Source organism: Durio zibethinus, chromosome 4 (genome assembly GCF_047325235.1).
Source record: "Durio zibethinus cultivar Kanyao isolate XHJ-2024 chromosome 4, ASM4732523v1, whole genome shotgun sequence".
Taxonomy (NCBI): Eukaryota; Viridiplantae; Streptophyta; class Magnoliopsida; order Malvales; family Malvaceae; genus Durio; species Durio zibethinus.
This window is the reverse complement of record NC_143165.1, coordinates 7,030,779-7,040,170: the sequence shown is the minus strand read 5'-3', so window position 1 is coordinate 7,040,170 and position 9,392 is coordinate 7,030,779. Positions and strand designations below refer to the sequence as shown.

Sequence of the window (9,392 nt, the reverse complement as noted above, 5' to 3'; positions counted from 1 at the left end):
AAGTCTTTTAAATTTTTCTTATGAAGACTGCAATATCATTCATATACATTAGTTTATTTTTTGCCAAGTCATATACAGTAGTTCAGAAAAGATTAATTAGTTAATTTTCTAGATGCTACCGGAGCAAAAAATTAATTTTATAGAGTACATCATTTTTTTAGTACTACTATTTTAAACTTAATTACTTTCATGTTTAATTTTATTACAACAGTTTAAAATCTACAATTTTAGAAATCTAAATTTATTTTATATGGATAATTTTTTGTTGAATTTTTTTTTTGGTTAACTAGATAAAATATTTGTGAACAAGAAATAAACTAAAATTATTTAAACATAAAACAAATAGCATTGAAATATTAATTAAAACTGGAAAGTATTTTGACATTTTGACTCTGTGTTGGAGTTTATTTTTTAGCCACTTTTTAAAGATTAACCACTATATTTGTAAATTAGTATTATATCTTTCAAAATTTTGAACAAAATAAAATATAAATTTATTTTATTAAAATTTAATTTAATTAAATACTTTAAATTATTAAAATCAAGGTTAACAAATTTTAATTAAAAAAATGTTACTAAAACTATATTTATGAGATGCAGAGAATATATTATGAATTGTTTTGCAAATATATTTGTACCCTAAAACCTTAGATTTTAAATTATTGTAATAAAAACAAACATGATGAAAATAATTAAGTTCAAAATAGTAGTACTAAAAAAATAATATACTCTATAAAAATAACTTTTTGTTCTGGTAGCATCTAGGAAATTATCAAGTTAGCCTTTCTGAACTACTGCGTATGACTTGGCAAAAATAAACTAGTGTATATGAATGATATTTCAGTCTTTATAAAAAAAAATTTTAAAAGACTTGGTTTTCTTTGTCAAAAGTTTATTGAGAGTCAAAAGCCAATACTTTCTCACCTACAGATTACAGCAAATAAAATATTGTTTATTGAAAGTTCAAGTGTTGCAGAGGGAGTGTGAGAACGGTTGCCGCTAGCATTCCCCAATATCAGTATGATGCTATTCATAATTATAATTCTGTTCAAGAATTCAACCACTAAATAATTAAAACTAGCCTGGCTTTGGTAAGTTTTTTCACAAAACTTTTCACTTTATCGATCAGGAGATCAAATAAATAAAATTGAAAATAAAACAAACGAAAATAATATGATAAAGAACTACAATTATAGGTAAAATATAATATTAGAAATTCCATTGTTTCATCTTATAAATCTAATTATAAATATAGAAATTTAATATAGAAATTGACAATTCTAAGCATCTAGAACACCAACTTAAGGTTTGGTTACTGAACCAATTTACAATCTTCCATTAAACTCATTAACTTCACTAATGGAGTTAAACGTAATTCCACCGTTTCCATCCAATTGCTTCAAAATATTTCCTTCTTCATCATACTTGATCAGATCCGGGACATCATTCTGAATCATTCCTGATCTCCCAGTGTTTAAAGCTACCCAAAATTTTCCTTTTGCATTAGTTTTAATTTTATCAGGAACTCTAGGTAACTGAGCAAACACTTCTGGATGATAGTTTCTTATTTCATCTTCAAGTCTAAACTTTAAAATTCTCATTCTAGTCGATTCTGCCACTAGAAGAAAAGAATTATTTTTGTTTAGAGCCACCCATTCGGAAAAACTAAACCTTTATACATTATGTGTACTTTTTTTGTGTGGGAATCATCAGAGATTTAAATAGCGGTCGCGGTCACGTTTTCGGTCGGGTAGCATTTGTCGCGTTTTCGGATATAATGGAGATAATTACGGTCATTGCGGTCATCACGGTTGTGAATTTTTTTTTTTTTGCACAATTTATTATAAAATATAATGATTATAATTATAATTATAAAAACTCTTATTCAATGATTTTAAAAATAGTTTATGACACTATGTTTTTTATTTTCTAAAAAAATTATTCACAATTTTATTTAGATTATAAAAAGCATACATATTTGGTTTATCCATAAAATTTTTCTTGGCCAAGTTCATATTCAATATTAATTCTAGACAAATCAAATATTAACAAAACATAATATGTTAAATACCAAGCATTTAATTTAATAAAATTACAAACTTAAAAATATAATAAATTCAAATTCCATCAACTACAATTATTGATACATATTTCAAATTTTACCACATGGTAGAATGACGAGGAGGATCAGATTCTCTATCTTCACTTTGAGAGCCAAGTTGACTCCATATCCATCCTCGAGGCCTTTGTTCTTGATACATTTGAGGTGGAGGATATATTTGAGGATGATACATTTGTGGTGGAGGGTACATTTGTGGTAACTGATACATTTAAGGTGGAGGATACATTTAAGGTGGATAATAACCATATGGAGGTGGATAACCATGAGGAGGTCGAAAATTATGTTGTTCTGGTGGATAGTAATGTCTTTGAGTACTAGTAGATGATTCATTATACTCAAAGTTACTAGAATTTGGTCTCTCACTTGAAAATGAAGAACCTCTAGAAATTTCATAGTGGTGCTTCTTCGCTTTTCCTTTTGATCGAGTTGTACGTGCACTTTGACCCTCACTAGATTCAGCAAATGGATTTCCTTCGTATTCTGCCATATTAATGAAAAGTCCACCAGTAGCAGCAAGCCCAAATTCTCCTCCAAATGGGCTGTAAGGTCGATTTGCATCCATATTATCACCAAAATTTGCATCATCACCATCACCATCTCTATCACCATCATCATCTGGACTTAAACCACCACCATCATCACTCTAACTTGGTGTTGGACTTGAACTTGAATGAGACACATTCCTTTCTTGAGATTGACGTGATTGTTCAACATTCATTTCATTATCAAAATTATCTGCAGGCAACCAATCAGAGTTTTGATCATCTAATAGAGGATTTTCTTTCTCTTGCAGCCATTCTTTTAATGGATCATCATCTTCAAAAATATGGTTAAGGCTAATAGGATTAAAACTATTATTTATTTCATCAATGCTCATTCTTTTCTGATGTCTCATCCTCAACCTCATGTTATAATAGGTATATACAAGTTTTTGGAGTCTTTCAAACTTCAATCTATTTCTTGCTTTGGTGTGAATATAGCTAAATGTGCTCCAATTACGTTCACAATTTGATGCAGATGTTGTTTGACTAAGCACTTTGATTGCTAGTTTTTGTAATTCAGGAACACAAGTGCCATATATCATCCACCACTCAGCTGTATAAAATTATTTAAATTAAATTTCAATGGGCTATACAATTAAATAATATAAATAAATTATAATTAGTTAACTTACTATTTACCTGATTCATTTGCTTCCAAGCTCTTTGTGCTTGTGGACTACCAAATGTTTCATGCTTGTCTCGAAATAATAACAACTACATCGATTGAAAATACAATAATAAATGAATAAATAAAAAATAATTTAATTTTTAATACATAAAATAAATGTTAAAGTTATAAAATAGTATTAAATATTAACCTGATTAATCATTCTGATTTGAGTATCTATCAAAGGTTCTAATCTTTCAATAACTACTTTTATACCCTCTAATGTTTCCTTAAATACATTTGCAGAATGTTCCACTCCAAATTGAAATTGTGGATTTAAGTAGTAACCTAAACATAATTTATAACAATATTATATTAAAGTAATAAAAAATAAATATATAAGCAATTTAAGTATAAAAAATAAACATATTTTTTAAATACCATCTATATTCTTGGTTTACTTACCAGCTGAATGCAAGTCAGAGTGCATGAAACTCTATCTATTGTCAATAATCTTTTCATATTCAGTAGAATAATGACAAGTTTGTTGAATTGCTTATTTAGCTCTATCCACAACCTCGTAAATAAAGCCCATTGTTGGTTTTTCATCACCATCCACAAGGAGCAACACTTTTACCAAAGGCTCATAAACTTTTATTATATCGCCTGCTTTTTTCCAAAAATCTTTTCCCAAAATGATTTTTTTGACTTCATAAGCAAGTCCTGATTTTTGTTGTCCCCATTTTGAATCTTTAAATTCCTATATATTCATCAATAAATTTTTAGAGTAATATATATTAAATTAATATTTTAAAACAATAATATCATAAAAAGATGCTAGATTTAAATAGTTGTACTAATTACTAAGTACTAACCTTTGAATTGAACATCTCTCTCAAACTTTGCTTTTGCCTCATTATTTCTTCTAATTGTATGAAATGAGTGGTAAATCGGGTAAGAGTAGGATGAAGTATTTGCTTCCCTTGTGTATATTTCTTCATCAAATTAATAGTCCAAATGTGATTGTATATAAAACAAGTCACTTTCTTTGCATCATCCAAAACTTTTGCCACATTTTTTTTCTTCCCAATATCTTCAAGGCACAAGTCCAAACAATGAGCTTAACATGCTGTCCAATACAAATGTTTTCTCTTCTCCATTAGTCTTTTTCCTACGGCCTTAAGTGTTGCCTCGTTGTGAGTGACTATTTGAACAATGTATTTTTCTCCAATTTCTTCCACAACTTTATCTAATAATCTGTAGTAAAAGTTTGTATCTCTACTACGAACACTTAAGACATCTACAGATTTCCAAAAAATGGTCCCTTTACTATAGTAAACAAGGAAATTAATGATATGCATTTGATTCAAACTATTGGTCCAACCACCACACATCAAAGTGACACCCAATTCATTCCAATAAGCTTTAAATCCATTAACCTATTCATGAACTTGTTGATACTCAGACTCTAAATACACATTTGAGACCTCATAAGGTGTTGGAAGTCTTACATGTTGGCCAACTTATGCTGCCATAGAAATGAAATTATGCAACCATGGGGAATTTGCTAATTGAAAATGAAGTCGATCATATATCAAAAATTTTGATACTGATTCACCCATTTTTCTTCTTAATGTCTTTAGAAATGAATCACTTACTTTTGGTTGTCTTGAACTTTTACTTCTAACCAATTCAGGAATAGCTCTCTTTAATGAAAATTCAGACTCATTTGGAGTTGATTTCCTTGTTCTTTCTTCAAAATATTCAATAACTGAACCATGAGAGCTTCGTCCTTCTTTATATATGTTACTCCAACCACTAGTTCTTTGTCTGAATTCTTGTCTTCTGTGCCACTCATGTTGTGATTGGATACTATCTCGCACAGCTTGTCTAGTAGCAATGTCTTCATCAATAAATTCTTCATAATCATCTTCCCCTCTTAACAGTGATAAAAATTCTTTTTTTCTCCTTTTGTTGTCAGCTTTTTTTTATTTGCTTTCTTGAAGGAGTTTCATCATATTTTCTCTTACTATACCTATTAATAATATAGTTAAAAAAAGAAAGAGAAAATTAGATGCACATGCTTATGTAATTTTATAATTTTTATTAAGAAATTAACAATAATATTTTTAAAGAAATTAAAAAAACATAACATACCAGTAATGTTGGGGCATGGTGCAACATTGCCAGTTTTATGAGCAATGTGTTCTTTGAAACGTGTTATTCCTCCTTTTACAACTTTACCACAAAGTTTACATGAAACATTTCCTTTTGTATTTGGCACAGGTGTTCCAAAATGCCAACCTATATCATCACTTGGCATGCCCTCTACTCCTTTACTCGGGAACTCTTCACGTGGTGGCATACTTACTATTTTATATAAAAACAAAATAAACTTATATTTAGAAATATTAATATTACTTATTACATCATTAAAAATTGATTTTATGCTAAATTTTTTAATTTTTAGTTTTAATCTTAAGAATATTATTAAATAACTTAATCTTTTTGATACACTAATTGATATTAATTTTTTATCACAAATAACTTCAAATAATTACATAATAAATACAATCTTCAATAATTACACAAAAATAATAAGAATTAATCTAATATTAAAAGAATTGACAACAATATAAATATCAAAATAACAAAAAAAATTATTAAATTTCATATACAAAATTATAAATTAATATCTAACACAATCAAAATATAATATTTAATTTTAATTAATTTTCGTCCAGCTTATATAAAAAATTTATCAATAATTTTCATCTACAATCTCTATGTATATCATATTAAATTATTAATCTCTTAATTTTTTTAATTATAAATCTTCAATCCCTCTAATTAGATTTTATCTAAAAAAATTTCAAAAATTAAAAGTTTTCAAACTTATATTTTAATAAAATTTTCAAACCTATATTTTTTATTTTTTAGTTTTTAATCTTAATAAGAGTAATAGATCATAAAATGCTAAATTTGTTAAGTAACTTAATTTTTTTGATACACTAATTGATATAAATTTTTTTTTATCACAAACAACTTTTAATAATTATATAATAAACAGAATCTTCAATAAGTACACAAAAATAACAAGAATTAATCTAATATCAAAAGAATTGAAAATAATATAAATATCAAAACAACAAAAAAAATATTAAAATTCAGATACAAAATTATAAATTAATATATAACACAATCAAAATATAATTTTTAATTTTAATTATTTATACAAAAAAATTTATCAAAATTTTTCATTTAAAATCTCTATATTATATTAAATTATTAATCTCTTTTTTTTAATTATAAATTTTCAAAACCACTAATTAAATTTTATCTAAAAAATTTTCAAAAATTAATTACAAAATTAAATAAAAAAATTCAATCCCACCCTTCAAACAGCCAATCCCTCCCCACCCCCATCAATGCCTCTCCACCTTCCCCCCAACGCCCCACCACACCCAATCCTCCCCACCCCATCCAATCTCTCCCCACGTGCCTAATATCTCAAATTTGTTTAATTCTTTCTAACAAATGGCAGACCCTTCTAGAAACGCTAATACTCTCTTCTGTTCATCTTCTTTTTCGTGTTGCCTTCCTTGGCTTTCCAAAATTTTCTTCTTATCTCTTTTTTTTTTCATCTCTCATTTTCTCTCACATCCCTTTATCACTATCACTTGCTGACTTGCCTAGTATCTACAGATACCTCGTTCCTCTTTCAAACTCTCACAGGATACAACAGATCATTTTACAAAAATTTTACAAAAAAAAAGGTAATTTAACTTTCTTTTCTTACCTTATTTGATCTTGAATGTTAATTGAAAACTTGAGGTTGATTTAAATTTGAATGCTAAAAATGCCGATTGAATGGTTGAAACTTGAAATAATTGATCTGTTTTTTAGCTCGTTTTTAAATTTATTTTGATGATAAAGATCTGAGATTGTGAGCTTTATTTTTTGCTTTGGCTTTTACTTTTAATTTTGCAAGTTTATTGTTTTATTCTGCAGACTTAAAATTTTATTTTTTTCTTGAACTATTAGATTCGTGAGTAGAAAAATGGAATAGTGACAATAACGGTCCATTATTGCCGCTATTGCCCGTTACGCCATTATTTTGCGGCCGTTACTCTCCATTTTTGCTGTGAATAAATTTATCAACTGCTTTTTATCTAATAACGGTGGTGGAGGGCGGCGCTACCACAATTTTGTCGCCGCTATTCCGCTATCAAACCATTATTTGAATCCCTGGGAATCATATCTGAGTAGCTTCCCACTACTATCCATTGATCTTAATAAGTAATCAACATACCTACAAAATCAGAAAGGCAATTAGTTTTCTTTTTTATATGAAAGTGGGATAAGGCTTTAATCCTAACATGTGATATTATATTGGGAGGGAAATTGATGAAGTATAGAGGCAGAGAAAGAAAAAGTGTGTTGCCTAAGCCACCTTTGGGTCCGACCACAAGTAGGCCAAGGTAAGCATCTGCAATGTAGAGATGGCATGTTGCAGTGTTGAATTTGAGACCCAATGGCCTTCCACTTATTGGTTCAAGGTTGGGATTTGTTGACCCATCGCACAACTTCCTTTTCCTTATCCAACAAATAAATCAACTAGACATTAGTCAACTGGTTGTTAATTATTATTTCAACAACTAATCAAAGGACCATGGATAAAACAATTGATTAGTTATATATATATATATATATACATATATACCTGATTGGTGAGGGTATGGCAAACTCTTTCCAACCTAGGTCTGGTCCTTGCCATTTGAGTATTCTACCATCAGATACTTCCCCTTTGCAATCAAAGGCGATGCTTTCAGGTCCTGCGACTTGAGTGAGGTTGGTTTGATAGTAACTTTTCTGGATAATCTCACTCTCATGATCAGGTGGCTGCTGACGGGATTGTTTGATGTTCAGAGCAAAGAAAAGCACAATGAACAAAAGCATGAATGAATGAGATTTCTTCATGGTTGGATATTGGAAACAAGGCTAGCAGCTGCAGATATAAGAATCAACTTCAATGGAACTTGAAAATGGTAAAGGTGACAAAATCAGTAACTGAAAAGTGAAGGAGGACGTGAATATGGGATATATATTTATAGTAGTAACTACTTGGGGAGACATAAAATACAATTTCAACCCGAGTCCAACTACTATCTATAGTGGGAGCCCACATGGATATAGAATTTTTTCTGCATCAAAAAATATCATAAAATTACTTACATGTACAAAAGCAAGATGCACAGATTTTAAAATATATGAAAAAGTTGTAATTTGTGCACAATTAGTGTTACTTGATGCATCTTTCAATCAACCGTGACAAAAATTTTCAATTAAATTAAATTTGAAGTAAGATTTTTATTTAAACTCAAATCCCTTTTCCTATTTGGTTGTGTAACTCATGTTTATACAAAACATTTACTTTATTTTAGTATTTGTTTTATGGGAGAAACAAGTCCGCATTGAATTAAGTAAATTGGTTTTCCTTGCTGACTTGGCACAAAGTCATGAACGCAACAAATTATGAAAAAACAAAAAATTTCTGATAATTTTTGTTGCATATATATTAGTTAAGTTGGTTGGCAGTTGGCTATGTAGTTGAACTTTGAATTTGTATCATCATTTTGATTGAACGATGACCCATTTACTGGTTCACCCATTTCTGCCAATTGCTCGGCAAATCAGCAAAGCAACAGCATGTTTGGACTTTGCAAAGTATAATACCTTTTTTTAGGCGATTAAAGCATAAATATTGTATATATACTAGTTTGTGATTAGCAGAAAGTTGCAATGATTTCTTGAGAAAACAAAAAAAAATCACCAAAAGAAGCATAAAACTTCGTTGATTCCAAATTTCCAATACGAAAACATATATTGATTCTCTAATATTGTCTGACAACTTTTAATGGGTAACATAAGACTTTTTTTTTTTTTTTTTAAGGGGTTAGAAATGGAATCAGTAATTGAAACTAAAACTTTGAGGCTTAATCAACAAATTACATGATTGTTGGCAACTAAGCCTAACTTTGAAGTGTACTATACATGTAAGTTTTTTTCAAGGCCTTCTTATATTATTTTCATAAAAAACCAATATAAAAAGGGTTTGCGA

General features: G+C 28.7%; 1 pseudogene across 1 annotated transcript; it reads right to left on the bottom strand.

Annotated features, from left to right (window-relative positions):
* Positions 1 to 1,280: 1,280 nt before the first annotated feature.
* Positions 1,281 to 8,251, bottom strand: LOC111288666 (protein STRICTOSIDINE SYNTHASE-LIKE 10-like; annotated as a pseudogene). The gene is made up of 3 exons (XR_016341870.1): positions 7,995 to 8,251; positions 7,518 to 7,867; positions 1,281 to 1,697 (listed from the first exon to the last, which is right to left on the bottom strand). The product of XR_016341870.1 is annotated as a protein STRICTOSIDINE SYNTHASE-LIKE 10-like (transcript).
* Positions 8,252 to 9,392: the final 1,141 nt, after the last annotated feature.